The following is a 19,740-nucleotide window of genomic DNA, read 5'->3' on the forward strand; positions in this document are numbered from 1 at the left end:
AGATCTGAAGATAGAGATATCATGTAATGCTTGTGACCAACTATGATACTAACAGTGTGCAGCCTAGCAAATGGACATCGATGACAAGGATTTTGTGCGGTTGACCCATAATCGTGATGTTGGTTGTTGATGAAGTAGCAAGTACCTACATAGTTTGAGGTGGGAGGGAACGTCTCCAAAGAACCTACGCTGAATGTTCCTATGCTGAAACTGATGAATGTGAAGCATGTGCCTACTAAAGTAGGGTGGCAGGGCATGTCTCCGAAGGGAACCCGCTCTGAATGTTGCTCCAGGATTAAAATAGACATAACTCAACCAATATAAATCAGAATATTTATTATAATTTGTTTTTGGAAACAGAATGACCATTTTGTATCTTCCCATGTGTTGGAAATCCTTATCTGGACACTCTAGAATCTTAGGTTTGCGCTACAACTTTTCCGCCGTCACAAAAGTTCTGAAAAAATCGCTGATTTTAAATCAATGATATCTCCCACATCGGAATTCTGATTCGACCCAATTTTTTTTGAAATTGAACGATTTTTCAAGAGGAGCTTAGTTCTACAATTAATTTTATGAAATTATGCACCAAAATTGCAAAAAAAATATAATAGAGCTGTCGTCCACAAATTGTCGTCAAAAACATTTATGTAACATAGTTGATTTTAAATCAGTGATATCTCCCTCGTCTGGGCTCCGATTCTACCATTTTTTTTTTGAATTTGAGTATTTTTCGCAAGGAATCCATATCTGTAATTTTTTTTTTTTTTTGGTAAATTTTGCACCAAAAATTTCATATCTAATCTGTAAACTTGCCGCCCAAAAACATTCCTGCAAAAAAATGAAAAAAGAAAAATTCTTCCCACTTGGCTCAAGAAAATCCTGTGTGGAGGATGTAGTACTTGCTTGAATTTTTTTGAATATTGCCGCAAAATTTGAAACTAAAATATACATCAAACCCTCATTCCCATGGTTTCATAACTTGCTTTGATACCACTGATTCGGATCTTGGGGGGAGGCCCCCAAGATCTGAAAAATTGAAATGCCAGAAGAAAGAAAAAAGAGAATGCCCAATAAACAAAACCACAAAGAATTTTTTATTAAAACGGAGAATAACTATAAAAGCTACATTGCGGCAGACAAACTGTCTTTTTACAAAAAGTGACTTGTTACTTATAGTATTTTTCAGTTACAATACCACGGGTCAATTCCATGGGTGAATGAATATCATGGGTGGATGTCACTTACAATACCATGGGTGGATGCCACTTACAATACCATGGGTAAACTCCATTGGTGGATGAATACCATGGGTTGATGCCATTTTCTATTCAAATCAAGTTAGGGCATCCAAGATAAGAGTAGTCGTAGAGGAACGATATTCTTTGAGGACTGGGAATCCAAAATAAAATAGTCCTGGTAGAACATACTCCAAGAGAACCCGGGTGGGGTATGTACCGAGAGAGACAATGATGAGGGTGTCTATACATCATTGGTATCGCTAACATTGAACTCTAATCTTGTGGAGAGATAGAGTTATTAGTCAAGGCCTTTTCTATGTGGCAATGTTGGTTGATATGATGTTATACGGATGAATTACCAATCTGACTCTCCTTATGAGAATTCTTTAAATTGGGAATGTCCAAGTACCTTGTATGGATTATGAATACCTTCCTAGTTAAGAAGGAGTGTTGAAAAGTGTAACTTGGTTCGGTCTTCATAATGAGATGTGTAATTATGATTTTATGTAATTGATATAAAGAAGAAAATAAAATTATTTTTGTAATGCTTGTCTCATGGGTTTCATGAGCAAGGAATTTTATTTTGTAGTTAAATCTCTCATTGTGAGCTATTAAGTTTGGTTGTCAAGCCATAAATTTTATTGAGTCAATGTCAAGTATTGAAGACCCATTTGGGTGCGTTACATATTGTAAAAGAGAATTTATTTATGTCATAAACCCTCCAAGACCTTGTCACAAACACTCCTTGAATTCGGTCTAAGGATGAGTCTATAAAAGGCATGTCAACTTGGCCATCAGTTCAAGTCAACTTATTCTTGATGGAAAAACCGCTATAAATAGGCAGCTTGGCCTTCATTCTAGAGACATATTTTCGGTCAAGAAAAAAAAGGCAGAAAAGAAGTGTGAAGATTATAAGGAAAGAAGTCTATAGTTAAGCAAACAAAGGAGGACCATCACCAAGATTATTTCATATCTATTTTTGGGTTGTCACCTCCACACGTGTGAGAATCTAGTACGATATGTTGCAAAGAAGGGTCGAGGCTAATAAAGTCACTCTAGAAACCGAATCAAAGGAGAAGACATTACATTCATCAAGCCGAAGTATAGAAGGAAGTGTTTCCATCCAAGCGAAGTGGTAACAAGGTGCAAAATTTGGTCAACATCCATCACACGTGCTTCAACTAGGGTTTCTACAGAGGCCGAGGTTTGTAGGTTTGATCCAAGAAGCTGATATTTGAAGGATAGCCGAGAAGGGGGGAGAAGCAAGCAGTTTGACCATCATTGACTCAAGAAAGAAGAGGTTAAACTAAATAGGTATTATGACTTGCTCTTGGAGAGGTTAAATAGGTCAAGGGTCTTGGTATTTGTCAATTGAAGTTTCTATAAGCAGAATTCGTTCATGTTTTCCTCTCGAGTTGGAGAGGTTTTGGCTTTGATTGATCGCCTATATTTTGTGTCTCTTGTCTCTTTATTGTTTATGCTTTGGTAGTAATTTGATAAAGAAGAATACTATAATAATCTAACTAAAGAGAAAACCCTAATCTAAAGTAGTAAAAACCATTCACAAGGAGTTATCATTAGAAGAGAAATCACCTAATTTCTATGCCCTAGATTTCTCAACAGGTTGGACAACCTGTAGATTAAAATATTGCTCCATTTGTAGTATACATGTTACTAAATCCTTGCCATCAAACTTTCTCATATCTATCTTTGGAATGTGGTGGTTCATAAACCCCACACTAGAGTCTCTCAAATCATAATTCATATTCATTTTATCCTCATCATGATTTTCATGGATTACCTTGTCACCACCAGGAAGCCTTTCTTGCAAGAACTTTGTCAGCCCTTCCAATTTGACATTCATCGCATCCATGTCTACTTTAAAAACCTCCATGTTGTCTTTTATACCATCCATGTCACCTTTTATTTTTGCTTTTAAACCATCCATATCCCCTTTATTTCATCTTTGGTTGCTCTTTGTGAGAGCGAAACTTGTTGCACTTGGTCCTGTAATTTTAATATATCATGCTACAATTCTTCCTCTTCATGCATCATAGTAGAGTTTTTTGAGGGCTTAATGGGTGTATAATTTTTTTGTTTGGAAGACATTTTAGAACCCAATACTGATATATATGCTTCAATATGGCCATGGAATCATTTCAAACTGATTTTTCAAACAAAAGTTATGCAATTTAAAAAAAAAATACACACATTTTTCTTGCTTTTAGGAGCTCGATATTTAAACAGTTGTAACTTTGTACATTAAGATCTCCAAGGTCTAAAATTCCTTCTTGTGGCAGCCCATTGAGTCTAATTTCCAATGCCACAAGTCAAACCACAATTGGATTCTTCAAGATAATGTTATGTCAATTCTCCCACAATGGCTTGATTATGGACTAGTTCAGTGGAGCGAACTTGTACATAATGCCATGTGTCACAGTTTCACTCTTTAGCCCTAAAATTGATACAAAAGAAACTGCAGTCCATTCTCTTTTTGTCACTTTTTACGAAATTCCAATTTGATGCTTGAAGAGAAAGTTATGATGATTTTCCCTCGGTCACTTATTTGACACTGAATTATGGAGCATGAAAAAACCCTAACTTCTTTGAACTATATCTCAAAAAATATAGCGAACCAAGATTTGAAATTCTAGCACGAAGTTCACCAAGATTTCGGCTCCATGTGGTTGCAATTTCAGCTTATGAAGCTTCGTAGAAAAAATGTTATAGTGAAAATTCTACGATGGCCTGTTTGAAACAGTGAAACCCTAGAATCCAAAGCTCTGATACCAAATGTTATGCAACCAACTCACAAAAAGATAGATCAATGACTTAAAAAGTATCATCTTCGAGGGAGAAACCACATTTACATTACATAAATGAACAATTCTTGGATGATACAAATGATAATACCTCTTTTGTATATACAAGAGTCTAAGTGATCACAATATAATCAGAGTCTACATAACAATAATAATGTAAGGGCACAACAATACAATAATGAGCTTCTATAGGGCACAACAATAACAATAAGGGCGTTACACTAACAATAACAATAAGGGGGTACACTAGTATTGTAGGGACTTAACAACTTGTTTCTAAATTAACTGCTACTATTATATTTGCAGCCTCACTCTGAGTTAGTGTGTTACCCCAATATTCAATTACATTGGTTAATTCACTGAAATGTTTCAGAGTCTTTGCCATCGCCATTTGAAGTTGTTCATACAAAGAATGAGACCACTCATCATGGATTTTCTATTGAACCAGTAGCAAGGCAGATACCCAACATGAAATGCTTCTAACTAAATCGTTATAGATCTTGTTATACTCAGATATTTTGTCTTGTCTCGATCAATAATACTTTTGCAAGAATGGAGTGATGTGGTAGGGGGTACTTGCCAAGCAAATCACACCTATCAATTATAAGTTGTTGAGAAACCCATTAGAGAACTTTTGAGGTCTAAAATGAGCCTCCTAAGAAAAATGTACAACCAAAATAAATTTTATAAGAACCACTAAAATTCAAGATGATGAGGTCAACCATGGGGATGATTCACCATTTTTGGGATAAAAAATTAAAAAGATTAAGAAATAATAAAATAATAAAACTATTTTTTCAACTTGTATTTTCAACTTATCTCCCTAAGGTTTTACTTAAATTTCAAACGAGAGTACTCATTGGATGCAAAATTTAATTCCTCATCCAAGGAGTACCCATGTTGCATACTTTCGATGGATCCTATTACACGAAAAACATGCATGCATTTCTCATTTTTCATGTAGCAAGGTCCATCGAAAATATTCAACATGGATGCTCCTTAGATGATGAATCAAATTTTGCATCCAACGAGTGTTCCTGCTTGAAATTTGAGTAAACCCATAAAGAGATAAGTTGAATATACGAGTTGAAAAAATAGTTTTTTCTTTTAGATATCATTTTTTGAGATTCAATTGCGTTAAATGAATCATTCATCTATGATCATTTCCATGAGAGGTAGTCGTAACTGACTAATTTCTCATGTTTTTTGAATAGTCCACTTAGCACTTATTGCATCGGGTGATGCTCACAAGGGTGAAGAAGTGGGATTGAAACTAGTGAAATAAATCACATAGCATCAATCATCACTTACGGGGTTTCCCCCTGGTAACCAGGACTTCTCGGGAGGTCATCCACCCCAGATCGCCTCTGGCTCAAGCGCGCTTAACTATGGAGTTTTCCCCACAATCAAACACACTTAGCTTGCTACCCCATTTGCAAAACCTTAGCAAGTATTGTGCCTCATGAACCATTCAAGTAGAGTTCCCTTCACTCTTTTAAATTAAGTATTCGGGATTTTCACAGCGTTATATTAGATAATGTAATCTAATCTTATTTTATTATTTCCACTATTACTTTATAATTTCCTTAGGAAGCCCATTTTAGACCTCAAAATTCCTCTAATGCATATATCCCATTTTATAGATCCTTTCAATATCTGAAATTAAATCTTGGACCATCAGAAAGAGAAAAACTTGCAAAATTTGCACATGGCCTTCAATCCATAACCTCAAAGTTTTGCCAAATCTTGTTCAAAGATAGGTGTTTCCTTTGAGGTATTTATTCCATAACATTTCATATTCCTCAACTAAATCATGGGAAGGTAAGTCATATCTCTGCAAGGCCAATCTACGAGGTGCCCCAGAGGGGATGTGAATCGATTTATGGAAGTTGAATGTGATTAAGGTAGGTTTAATTTCACCTATGGGCAATGGTATTAGGCAAGTAGCAACGAAATGTGGTTGCGACATGATGGAAGAAGTCACGACAGAATGAGAGATCGCAAATAAAATGATGGAGGTTCTGACGTAAGTAGCATAGTTGTGATGCAACGAGTGGGGAGGACGCAATGAGTTGATGTAGATCATGATGAAAGGATGGAAGTTGCGATACGATTAAGGGGTATTGCGATTAGGATGCGATCTGGTGAGGCATGATGAGATTAATGAAGGAAAGTCACGGTTGAAGAGGTAAGGAACTATCGACGACGGGGATATTAGGTGAATGAGGAGCAAGGATACTACCTTGGATTCCACCGGTGCAATGGGATGAGGTAGTCACTGTCTGGTAATGTGATTTGTGATGAAGGGGAGATAAGTCATGAAATTTCTTGTTGCACCTTTACTTCCCTATTCACGAGTAGTCGCACTTAATCTCATAGCGATTAAAATCACAATTTGCATTCCTACTTAGCGATTGAAATCGCAATTTGCATTGCTTTCCTTCTGTGCCTCTCTGAGTTCTATGCATTCCTGTGCCTGAATGGATAATTGTCCAGTGACTGACTCTATATACAGAAAAATAAATAATATCGGGCCATACAACTGAGACATACTTTCCTGAACTGTTGACAGAAACACGTGAATATGCATCATGCGTAATTGGGCCAACACAACGGTTCAACTGCTTGACCCGCAATGCTTCTAAAGAAATTGTTTTCAACCTTCCTGCTTCTGATACCGAATTGGAACTTGCCAATGATGAATTCGCCAGATTAGCTAGTTGGAAATTCAATAACTTTATCTCCCTTTCAACCATAAATACTACAAAATGCTCCCTATTCCTAGACAGGGTTGGGAGAGGAGCTGTCGCAGGAAGAGACCTTGCAGCAAATTCAATGAGAATAACATTGAGGCTTGTACCAATTGCAACCAAGTGTGGCTGCAGAGGGTGAACAACCATATAGTATGCCTTCAATTTCTTGTTTGGTGCAAGCTTTATAGGGACTTGAGAAGACAACTCACAGAGTGGTCTTGTGGTTGCTGCAAATGTTGGATGTTCAATGGTCCATATATGAGAGTCCTTAACACATGTTAAAATATGAAGTTTGGGGACACGAGGATGGCACCAAGATGCAACATTATGAGAAGTGGGCTTTGTAACTGGCTTAATTCGTTTGACTTCCTTGAATAATATAGTATCCCAAATAGCAAGGTTCTTGTATGCACCAATTGCAATCAGTTCTAGAGCACTCCCTGAAACTCTTAAAGGCTCAATAGCCAAAAATCTCCATCATGTGCCTTCAGACTAAGCTTTGGTGCAATTTCACAAGAATCTTATACATATCTGCACTCCAGAGAGCAAGTAACCCATCACTAGCACCATAAACAAGAAGCATCTCTCATCAAGCAAGAAACTGCTCCATTATGACTGCCAGTGTATTTCCTTCCAGGCTTCCATGTTGCCATTTAAAGGACCCTAATTACTTCATCAGAACCACCAAAGGCAACAAGAGGGCCATCTCCAACTGGAAATCTGGAAAGGAACTCCATGCAAAGAGGAGATTTGTTGTCAAAATCTTGTTTGACGTCCACACATTGTAACCATATCCAAAAATATCGCTTTGTTTTCATAGCAGATAACAAGAAAATGACTTCCCCTTGTAGAAGTGGCCCTCTATGGTGAGCAAATTGTTGGTTGACAGCAATTGGAGCTTAAGAAGTTGTTGCACGATGAAGCCATGCTTGCCACTAGCAAACATCATCATCATAAAATGCCACCTTCCTCCTCGCATTGCTTCAGTAGGTTTGGATTTGGGTTCAGCCTCTCCCTCTGCAAGCTTCTCCAACATGGCTCCCACAAGACGCCTTTGATCCTCCGTGCCTGCCTTTAGTTCATACATTACATCTTTTAGCCCCATTAGTAGCTTCACAATTTAGTGTACAATTCCCCTCATTATGCTATCCTCTACCTTGATTGTAAAAATGTCTCATTTGTGGTAGCTGTGGGTCTAGAGCTATTCTGTCTGTACCCTCATTATGCTATACTATGTCTTGATTGTGAAAATGTCTCATTTATGGTAGCTTCGGGTCTAGAGCTATTCTGCCCGTAAATATTGTTGTCTTCAGCTGGCCTCTCCTCATTTTCATCAATCCCAATAATCATTGCTCGACGGAGTAAGTCTTGTTGCCTTGTGATGGGAATGGCAAAATCTCTCAATTGTAAAAAAAACAACCATGGCGAGCCTATATGCTGCTCAGAACAATGAAAAACAAAAGCAAGTATTCCATCTCCATTTGTTCCCTTCAGCTCATCTACACGAGCATTTGCTGCAGAGTCACTGCCTGGCATTAATTCCATTGCATCTGTTGGATTTGCAGCAGTTCACTGCATCATGAACAGTCTGCCAGTCAAGCAACCAAAGCACCATTAGTTAAAACAAGAGCTTGAACAGGCGTGCTTTTAGAGGATACATGATTGTCATATTCAGTAATGTCTTTGTTATGCAAATTTGACTATGATGATGGGGTCTTTGCTTGAGCAGGCCATGGCAGATTTATTCCGGGGTTCAAGCTGATTAAACCATTCTAGAGAGCAAAACTAAATGATGCACAGATTCCAGAATTATACATGAAACTTGAAGAGCAAGGGGGTACCCAAGCTTTTGAGTACACATGGTAAAAATTTTGGGGGGTGTTGTAGTTACTACAACAGGTTACTATTCAGGAATTTTTATTTTCATCTTTCATTGTTTACTCTTTCAAACATTAGTCATAGTGGTTCTCCAAATGTATGTTTCAACCAGAGTATGTTGCCTCTCAAGTATGTACCTGAACTTGGCTATGCTACTCATTTATCTGGAACAATCTCAAAGTTTTATCCAGAAACTGGAGTGCCAGAACCATTCTCAATTATTCACTGAATCCACCTAGACTGTAGGGAAAAAATCTATTTATTTCCACATTATAGGTTATTTCTTGGGTTATTTCTTAGTTGATCATAATACTCTCGATTTGTTAGTTATACTCTCTTTTAATTTGTCTGAATAATCTCAACTACAAACAATAACATAGAAAAACAAAATAAAAATTATAAGCAACAACACAGTAGGCACAGATGCATAGATATCGAAAAGGAGAAAACTCTCTTGGGAAAAAGCCGAGTTATATTGATGTGGCAATTTTTGAAATACAAAATGGCTGAGATGCAACCTACAACTCTACCATGTCTCTGTCCTTCATCATTTGAAAGTTAAAAATCCCTGAGACACCTAGAGATTACTTGCTCTTCACCTTGCGATTTTTACAAGAAGTATTTTGTGAACCATGGTTTCCTTCTTAGGCTGGAAATGAGACTTCTCCCGCGCTTTGTCAGCAGTGTCTTCCTATTCCCCTGTCAAGGCTAGGAGAACCCTTCTTTATCCCCTAGGAACATTTTGATTACCTTTCCCTTTTGTCTTTTTTTCTCTCGGCTAAAAAAACTGTTGTGCAACTGCCTATTTGTTAGCTATCAATGCAGTGCTAGCAGCTATTACCTATTTGGCTGCTTTGGAAAACATGGGTTCAGGAAACCATAAATATGGTGTCATTTCGATTTCTGAATGATCCATTTCCTATGGCTGCAATATGCTGAAGTTTGGCTGCTTCATAAGCTTAATTTTGCTCTCTCCCCCTTAGTCCCTTTACAGATAGTCAAATATCCATTTATGGGCATATGGAATCGAGTCCATATGATTATAGTGCTATATAATACGAGATCAATTGCCCCTTTCCCACAACCAATAGGTTAAGTGGTAACTTGGAGGCACTTTCGATGAGGAGCCCCTGTACTGATAATGTGGATGCCTCTTGTTTGCCAATTTGAACATTGAAATCTGAAGAACCCATGAATCCTATACTGCTCCACTATGTCATGAAAGCAGTAAAATCAGAGGACCATACAATGATCACTGGGACCACTTTCTTGAAGGTGAGGCTGGTATGACGACCACCAGGCTGACTTTCTTAGGAAGTATGCTGAGGTCCCCATCATTCTATCTTCCAATGACTTACCCGTTTTCATGCAGAATGAGAAATTCCTTAGTCAACTATACCAATGGTGCCAGACAAAAACGACAAAATTTTGAATCTGCTTGAAGAGGTAGCAGAATGATGCCAAGGGAGTTACAATAATGAAGCAGATTACAACAAAACTGTATGGTTAAATTTTATATAGGTTGTTGAGGAGCATATAATTTGGACACGTAAATGTCTTCATCTGCACGCTCTGCTTCCTACAAGTTACATCATTTCCATTTGATTAACCCGGAATTCAATTCTTCAAACACCAGCTCAGCTCCTTTAATCCCTTGTTACTACACGAGTTCTTGAGTGAGAGTCTCAGCTGTTCCCCATTCCATGCCATTCACAATCCTAATCCATTCGTGGATGGCAGGCATTCTGTTTTCTTCATTTTTGAAAATAAAAATTGGAATGACCATTTATCATTGCATGGTCTACAGTTTGCAGAAGTATTTTGAGTTCAAGGCAGGTAAACTGAGATCATGCCAATCAGCATTCCATGCATATGACATTTGATTAACTAAACCTATGATTAATGGCTTAGCATCACATACTGTCTTCCAAAATCACTGGCAATGCACTCAGTGAAAACAATTAAATGGTTTTGTTACACCTGACTATACCATACAGTTGAGCTTAAAACACTAGATGCTAATAGTGGATACCCCACAGATAGCAAGATGGATGTGAGAGCTTATCATTATTGCTCACACTGAGCATTACCAGTAATCTCCACATGAACATAGCCCATCCTTAAAATGGTGGAAGCGATTAGCATCCCTCATTACAATTTCTCGATTAATAACCTTGGATATGAATTTGATTGCTTTGTGGCAATCACCACAAACACGGAGGTTCTTAAGTATGCGAATTGGTGTCTCTTCAGGTGTGCTGATAATCCCAAATGCGATAGCCAGCTTCTCACTATGGTGTGAGAGTTTTTGTTCCTTCAGTTCCTCTTCAACATCATGCAGCACAAAGTCAGTATCCGGAACATAACCCACTTCTTTTATCTGCTCCATTAATCTTTCTAGGGTTGCATAAATATCCTTTGTATTTGGGTGAGATTTGTCTTCTACAACAAATGAATGCACCCTGTTGCCAGCCTCAATCCAACTCTTGCCAGGTTTCTTTCTTACCTTCCGCTCTTTCATCAAATTTCTTACTTTTGCTACATCATCCCACCTTCCAGCTGCAGAATAGATGTTTGACAGTAATATGTATGTTGCATCATTATGTGGTTCCAACTCTAAAATCCTTTCTGCTGCCTGTTTTCCTAGTTCTATATAGCCATGGGTTCTACATGCACCAAGCAAAGCCCTCCAAACAACAGCACTAGGTTCAAGCGGCATTTTCTTGATAAAGTCCTCTGCTTCCTCCAGGTACCCAGCCCGGCCAAGAAGATCGACCATGCAGACATAGTGATCCATTAGTGGTTTGATTTTAAACTCAAAACACATGGAATGAAAGAAGTGGCGGCCTTCACCCACTAAACCGGCATGGCTGCACGCAGAGAGAAGACCCACAAAGGTGGATGCATCTGGCTTCAAACCTGATTGTTGCATCTTCAAAAAGAGTTCCATAGAATCTTGCCCATGACCATGCTGTGCATATCCTGCCATCATTGTATTCCATGCAACAGAATCCCTTTTTGGCATTTTGTTAAACACTTGCCGTGCATCTACTATGCTCCCGCATTTCGCATACATGTCAACAAGTGCACTCTCCACAAAGACATCCAATTCAAGTCCAGTTTCAGTGATACGGTTATGAACTTGCTTTCCCTGTTCCAAGGCTGCCAGGCTAGCACATGCACTAATAACGCTAGTTAGAATGAACCGGTCTAACTTCAAACCTGCACTCTGCATTTCCCAAAAGAGTCCTAGAGCTTCCTCGGCGTACCCAATTTGTTCATACCCAGAAATCATAGCAGTCCATGAAACCAAATCTGGCATGGTCATCTTCCTAAAGACTTGGTGAGCATTGTCTATGTTTTGGCATTTTGCATACATGTAGATAAGCGCATTCGCAGCAGCTACATGGGACTCAACCCCGGTTTTGATGATCTGTACATGTATCTGCTTGCCCGGTGCCAGAGCCGTCACACTTGCACATGCACTGAGCAAGCTGGAAAAAATGAACTGATCTGCCTCCATCCCTTCACGTCGCATTTGTTCAAAGAGTTGCAGAGCATCTTTACAATTCCCTAGCTGCCCATATCCTGCAATCATCGTAGTCCATGAGATGAGATCTCGTTCAGGCATTCTATCAAAAGCATGCCGGGCATCCTCTATACTCCCACACTTTGCATACATATCAAGCAGGGCGTTACCAACAAACATATCATACTTAGATTCATCAACAACGATATGAGCATGGACCTGCTTGCCCTGCTCCAAAACACTAGCATTCGCGCATGCCTTTAGAAGAGGGGAGAGAGTGAAGCAATCTGGCTTCACATTCTCGCACTGCATTCGCCCAAAAAGTTTCAGAGACTCATCACCTCGCCCGTACTGAGTATAGCCGGCAAGTATTGAATTCCATGAGAACACATTTCGTTCAGGCATTTTGTCAAACACTTGGCGAGCATCCTCCAAACTCCTGCACTTTATGTACATGATAACTAGGTGATTAGCTATGGAAACGCTAGGCTTAAATCCAGATTTCATCATATGGTCATGAACCATTTTTCCCTCTGTCAAGTATTTCATCTTACCACAACTCTGCAAGAGCTGTCGATAAATCTCCGCGTCAACCCCGTCCGTGTATTCAAGGATTTCCAGAGCTTCCCTCACCCGTCCTTCCCTAGATAATGTCTTCAGATGATCTGATTCCTCACAATATCTGTCCTTCCTTCTAATGGCATTCTGATGCAAACAACCCATAGCAAACTGCACCGTTTTCGGCTCATTTAGAGAATTCCATAGTTTAAAAGCATTGCGCATATATAAAGTTTTAGTGTACGCATTGTGTACATATTTGGATCTCAAATTTTCAGATATCATCTCTTAATATCTAAATTTCAAAATGAATTGAGGATGTCACAAAATTACCAGTATATTACCAGTAAATTTCAAAATGAATTGAGGATGTCACACAATTACCAGTATATATTATGGCACACTAGGGTGTTTCCAAGGCCATGAATGTTGATAGAGAGGACGGCCAGGAAGGGGTGATTGTGGTGTCTGTTTGGATGCCACAGCGGTCCATATGGGATGTTGGAATTCTACTTGCTCAGTGTACTTCATATAGCTTCCTCGGTATTCAGCAACTATCAAAATTTAAGAGTCTGCTTAGCTATTTCAATTTGGATACTCTTCTCAAGTCTGAAGGAGTTCACACCCGTCTTACGAAAAACTCATTTTGTTATTGTTTATGAAGATAATAAATATTATAGAATTATAAAATAAGGAATTTGTTTTCAATAATACATAAATCTCATTTCCAATTTTAAGGTGCTCGATTTTATAATTAATGTTGATTGTTCATCTTAAAATTGGAAATAAGGTTAATGTATTATTGAGAACAAAATTTTATATATGTATAGATAATTTAAAATTAAAATTATTTTTATTTTTTTAAATATGGTGTATTTTTTTTAAGTTCCTATTTATTTAATTTTATCACTATATGGATATATTTAATAATTTGAGTATCATTTATTAGGTTTTAAAAAGAATTTTGCACATCTTATTTTTTTGAGTTTTTATTTGAATTCACGAGTTATATACATATATCATAATTAGCATGAAGAATACTATAAAAGAAGAGGAGTGGAAATGAAGAGTGTAGGTTTTTTTGTTGCTTGCAGGGTTGTTGTTGTTGAGCTTTAGTCTGTCGTCGGTGCTCATGGAAGCCACAAGATCGAGGTATATTTCTTTCATTGTACTTTTGGCATTGAGCGAGATCATTTGTGGATTATGTTGGAGGTGTCTTGTTTGTTCTCTTGGAGAAGAGAACCAAAGGATCAGATTCTTGGTGTCCATCTTTCGTTTGTTCAGGGGACTACTGACAAGATCGCAAGAATTCTTAAGAAACATAATGTCTCCGTGACCTTTAGACCCTTTAACACCATTCGTAAGTCCCTCAGATCGGTGAAGGATCCTATCGACCCTAGAGATATGAAAGGGTTATACATTATCCCTTGTTTCTGTGGGACCCCTTACATTGGTGAGACTGGTCGCTCCATTAATCAAAGGATTAGTGAGCATGCAACTGACCTTAAGCATAGAAGAACCAAGTCTTCCGCCTTAGCAGAACATGCAGAAAAAACCAAACATCATGTTTGTATTGAGGAGGCTAGTGTGATTGCTAGGGTTTCGCAATTCCATCATCGAAAATTTGGGGAAGCCCTTGAGATTGAAAAAAGGTCGAGCAATCTCAATAGAGAAGATGGTTGGAAAATTAGTAGTTGCTGGGTCCCAACACTCTTGCCCTAGTTGCTTTCTTTTCTTCCCTCCCTCATTTTTTGGCTTGTTCTTATTACACTGTATTCTAATAATTTTAACTAATAGATAGTTTTTATTACTTGTATCGTTATATAATAATAAGTTAATTTTAACATTTAGATATACGATTAATTATGTCTGGATATTTAAAATATTATTTTCAATTCCTTTTAGAACAACTATTATATGAATAAAATTTCATTGTAAAGTAGTTAAAATCTTTATATAAATTCATATAAACATTGGATTAAATCTTTATAATTGATTGAATAGGTCAACCTCTAGGTTAATTAGATAAATAATTATTTTTATTAAAATATGATCCTAACACCTGACTTTTATATTTTATATATTTATTTATTTAATACCTTTGATAACTAACTAATAACTTAATAATCATTACTTTATATCTATCTATCTATATATATATATATATATATATATATATATATATATATATATATATATATATATATATATAATTCATATGCCCCTTTGACTTTTTATGATAATATAACTTTCGATTTGATAAATTAAATTAACTTATTTTTATCCCCCTGGTCCTAGTCCATCTAACTACTCCCTAGTCAAATTTAGTCGTTATAGTCGTTGCCTGATCTTGAATTATAGCCGTTGGAGGTCTGCTTTGTCTATTTAACATGCATAACTTGATCTGCTCCTCAACTTGTCCTGATGATGAACCACACTGGTTGGTTCGAAACGCATCAACAAATGAAATACCATGTGATTTACGTCGAAAAATCTATCGTAACCTTCCAACATTCTGTCTACAGGTACGATGAGGCCCTTTTTCACGAGTCATAGTTGGCATGGGTGCGACGATCAATGGATCGGGCTTGGTTTGTTGGGGAGGATCCCAAATCTTTTTTGATGGGCTTTGTTTGGTTAGTAATGCAGTGAAAGACTACAGTATTGTTCTCTGCCCCTATCCTGATGTTTCATGCCCAAAGCATTCTGGAAATTATAAAGTGGGGTTGGGCCTATGCGGATCTACAGTGGCTAAGCTCTACTAAAATAAGTCATGTTGTGGATTTGCATTATATCTCCATGGATCTAGTAGAAACACATGATCATCCTATAGATTTGGTGGAGTTTTGTCAGATCTCCTTTAAATATTTGAAGTTGGTGGATCTAACTCAAAAATCGAAGGGTTACAATAGTTGTTAAATAGATCTAGACAAGGAGGTATCTTTTCAAATTTTTGTGAAAACCCTTGATGGGAAATCAACTCTTATAACAGTTCAGGTTGGGGATTTGGTGCAAGATCTGAAGCATAATGTCCAAGATAAGCTAGGAATTACGATGAAGTTACAAAGTTTGATCTTTGTGGGGAAATCATTGTAAGATGACGTCCAACTGCAAGAATATGACATTGAATGAAATTCATCCATTATCATAAATCTGAGGTTGTGAGGAGGTTTTCCTTGATCAAGTAACTCCAAGGGACCAACTTTGTTTAAAGTTGTTGTAAAAAGAATGGCCAAGGCACAAAATAAATTTGATCAAACCCTCAATATTCTTGGACCCTACATCATGGAACAGGGGAATCAGGTTTCAACGATGGCAATTAACCTTCCAGAGGTTAATGAACTTTGCACCACTTTCCAATCCCACGTAGTTATCTACAAATTCAATGAATTTTGACCTAAATTGGGGGATCTACATCAGTGTTTTTTCTCCCATTGGACTGCAAACTGTGATATTCATTTATGTTCCAAGGGTTTTTTTGTTGTACAATTTGATACATTGAAGGATATGATTTCGTCTTAAAAGAGGGTGCATGGGTTTTGGGCAGCACATGCCTTTTTATGACCCCATGGTTCCCAGGTTTTGACACAAATACAATGGTGGTTTCAAAAATGTCGGTTTAGGGTAGATTACATATCCCCCCCCCGCCCCTCCATTTTTGGCATCACAAAGTATTAGAAGGAATTATTGGAAATACACTGGGGAAGTTCATCAAGTTGGATCTAGATAGACTTACAAAAGGAATTTTAGTTTTTCCAGGATCTTTGTAGAGGTAGATCTTAGTATAGGTTTACATGGTCGCATACACCTAATTCATAATAGTTTTTAGTGGACCTAGCTTTTAGATTTTGGAAACACGACATTCAGATGTTGTATTTGTCTTCAAACATGACATTTACAGAATGTGTGTCCTCAGGCAAAGAAAGATTCGAAAATAAAAAAGGAGCAGTCCCAAAAGCTAAAGGGATGGGAATTCTCATTGCAACATCTCTCAAAAGTAGAGGATGATGAAAAAATGGAGAATTCTACAAATGGGGTTGATCATAATCCACAAGAAATATTAGTGGAAGGAGGAATTGAGCAAGTAGGAACAATGGTTCAAAGTTCGAAAATTATTGAAGCAATAAAAACTACAATTCCAGTGCAACAGACTGAGAATATCTCCCTTGAAAAGGATCCGAGAGGCATTAAAAGAACTCATGCATCTAGAAGTTCGGACTTAGATAGAGAAGTCCCTTTCAAGGCAAAAGAGAATCAGTTGACTATTGTAACTACCACTCCTGATGAAGGAGGTTGGTGAAAAGTGGAGAAAAAGAAGGGAAAAAAAGGGTAGCTAAGTTCCTTCACACTTAGCTCCTAAATGTATTTTTTTAGTTTTCTTTTCTTTTGCAAATTATTTTTTTCCTTGGGCACCAATCATTGGGATGGTATGATCGAATGCTTTTTAGCATCTACAAAAATGTAATTTTGTTCTTTTAATAAAATTGTGATTTTTCCTTCGGGAAAAAATGATAATTGGCATGATATTTAATGTCCATACTTAATGTGTTTATATCTCACACTCCCCATAATCTCATTTCCTTAGTTATATTTTCCTCCCCTCTTGGTTTTGCAAAAAACTAAAATAATTAGTCATGGATTATAGGTGTAAATTGCAATGCCATTGAAAATTTACTAACAAAATTCACTACAAATGTGTTCAAATTATATTGTTCACAACATCCTTATGATTACAATAGATACTTAGATAAAAAAACCACATAATTATTACTTCAAGATAGATGTCTCCATAATTTATTGATCTTGTATGGGTATTTTCAAGCTCATTCTAAAGATAATACACAATTTTCTTTGTTTTACACAAAATTACGTTAATGGTTTTGTTTGGGATTAAAAATTTCCATAAAGAGATAACTTAAATGTCCTTGATTAATTGTATCTATGAGCCTACACAAAATAGGCCTTGTCAACATCACAAATCTTAAAAATCGAATTATAACAATGAGAATTGTGACTCTATTCATTCAATTTTCTACATCATCAATTCCTTACTCCATTAATTATTCCCCTTACCCCAATTTTATTTATATATATCTAGAATGCCCTTCCTTGTTTCTAGAAACAATGACATCAATGTGATGATTCTTTAAGAGTCAATATTTGAGAATACTTCTTTGATCTCTTTCCCTCCACCTCATCACAAAATCAAGAAGAATGAGATGTATCATTTTCAACTTTAATGCTTGGAGAAAACTTTTTTTTATGTTTGGGTGGAATACCTAAGTAATATATGGAGAAGGTATCATAATTCATGTTATCCTTAGATCTATGCAATAGAGATTATTCTCTAGCACCACTTTGTCACGCATTTCTTGCATGGCTTGAAAATTAGAGTGATCAATCAATGTCCTCAACAAGAACAACATTCTTGGTGGCCTTGGTGAGAAATTTCTTTTAGCTTTGCATTCGTTTCAATCTTAGAATTTTCCAAATTATAGACATTTTAGCTTAGATAATAAGAAATGTGTACAATCATGTTAGATTTGTGTGTTCCTATAACCCTATAAAGCAAGTAGGCTCTCTTCATGGATTTTATAGTGTTTTCATAGAATTACCCTCTTTTAAAGGACTTTGTGTCTGTTGTAACATTATTTGGTTTTGATAAGTTAGTATATTAACCAAAAATAATTTTTAAAATGTTAAGTTAGGATATGGATGCAAAAGAAAGAAAAGTTAAAATCTTAGGCCAATTTAATGTTTTATAGGCATCCATATGAATAAAATGATAGGTGTTAGCTGCCTTAAACAAAGAAGACAAAAGAAAAATAAAATGTTAGGGAAGCAAAAAGAAAAGAATGGCTTCATTTCATATTTTTATAAATGCACAGGTTGTTAGTCAAAATGTGCCACATTAGGAAATGTCAAATTATGTTAATACATAATTAGTTCCTTAATCATGATTAATTCTTTGATTTAAAAACTTTGGCATTTCAATTATATTGTAATGCGCAAGTTTGATTTGACCTCATCGAGCAACCCGTCACCTCACATTAACACTCTGCCACCTTTCACCTCATTTGCGTTCATCTCCCAAGATCCGACAGCCCACACAACATTTCGGCCCCCACTCACCATCCGAACTTTATCGTCAGGAGGGGGGGTCTGAAATGGGTGATATTCGAAATGCGTTTGTCCCTACATGTCAATATTACAGCATTTCGGATCCCCCTCGGGTGAAACCATTAACCGCCTCCCCCCTCTCCGAAAATCAGTTTCTCCGCCTCCCGATACCACTCTTCTACCCATTGCGCTCTCGCCACTCACCTTCTGCCACGCCATTTTCCCGTTGATTTCGCCATCACATTTGCTCCCTATAAAAGTAAGCCATTAAATAATTAAATGGTTTAGTCGTTAATCCAATAAACCCGCGCCACCCTCAACGGAAAAACCAAACTATTATATAATTATCCATTTCTCTCATTAACAGGTTACTGAATTCATACACTGCCACTATTATTTCTCTGTTACAGGTTTGCTGGACCAAACTCCGACGTTTTCACCCACCAACAACACTGTCCACTCACTCGTTTTCACTATATTAACTTTGTTCTTGTCCTCAAATCCTAAGTCCCCTCTGTGTATTGAAGCATGTAATCCAGTTTTCACTACTATCCTTAGCCTTATCTAAAGATGCCTCTAAAGGACAAGGGACCAGAAGTACCTGTCAATCCTCGAATCTATCCTCCCATTGATTTTCACCACATCCGCTTGCCTGACAGAGACCATAAAATCCATGAAACTCTCTGCGAATTTGACCTTTTTGAGATGTATTGTTGGCTCAAGGACAAATACATTGACAAATCTGATGACTTTCAGCTGTAGGATTCCAATTTACCCCACTACATTTTTCCCCGCACCCACAACACCCCAGAATTTGTTAGGAAGTGTCATGCATGTTA

General features: G+C 37.2%; 1 pseudogene across 3 annotated transcripts; it reads right to left on the reverse strand.

The window, feature by feature from the left end:
* Positions 1-9,959: 9,959 nt before the first annotated feature.
* Positions 9,960-13,411, reverse strand: LOC149163817 (pentatricopeptide repeat-containing protein At3g12770 pseudogene; annotated as a pseudogene). 3 transcript variants are annotated; one of them, XR_016260644.1, is made up of 2 exons: positions 13,166-13,411; positions 9,960-12,952 (listed from the first exon to the last, which is right to left on the reverse strand). The product of XR_016260644.1 is annotated as a pentatricopeptide repeat-containing protein At3g12770 pseudogene, transcript variant X1 (transcript). The 3 variants fall into 3 exon arrangements; XR_016260646.1 differs by having other exon boundaries at positions 9,960-12,662; positions 12,778-13,411; XR_016260645.1 differs by having other exon boundaries at positions 9,960-12,667; positions 12,778-13,411.
* Positions 13,412-19,740: the final 6,329 nt, after the last annotated feature.

Source organism: Pinus tabuliformis, chromosome 5_1 (genome assembly GCF_031772625.1).
Source record: "Pinus tabuliformis cultivar Carrire ecotype Pingquan chromosome 5_1, CPIR1, whole genome shotgun sequence".
In the NCBI taxonomy this organism is placed as follows: Eukaryota; Viridiplantae; Streptophyta; class Pinopsida; order Pinales; family Pinaceae; genus Pinus; species Pinus tabuliformis.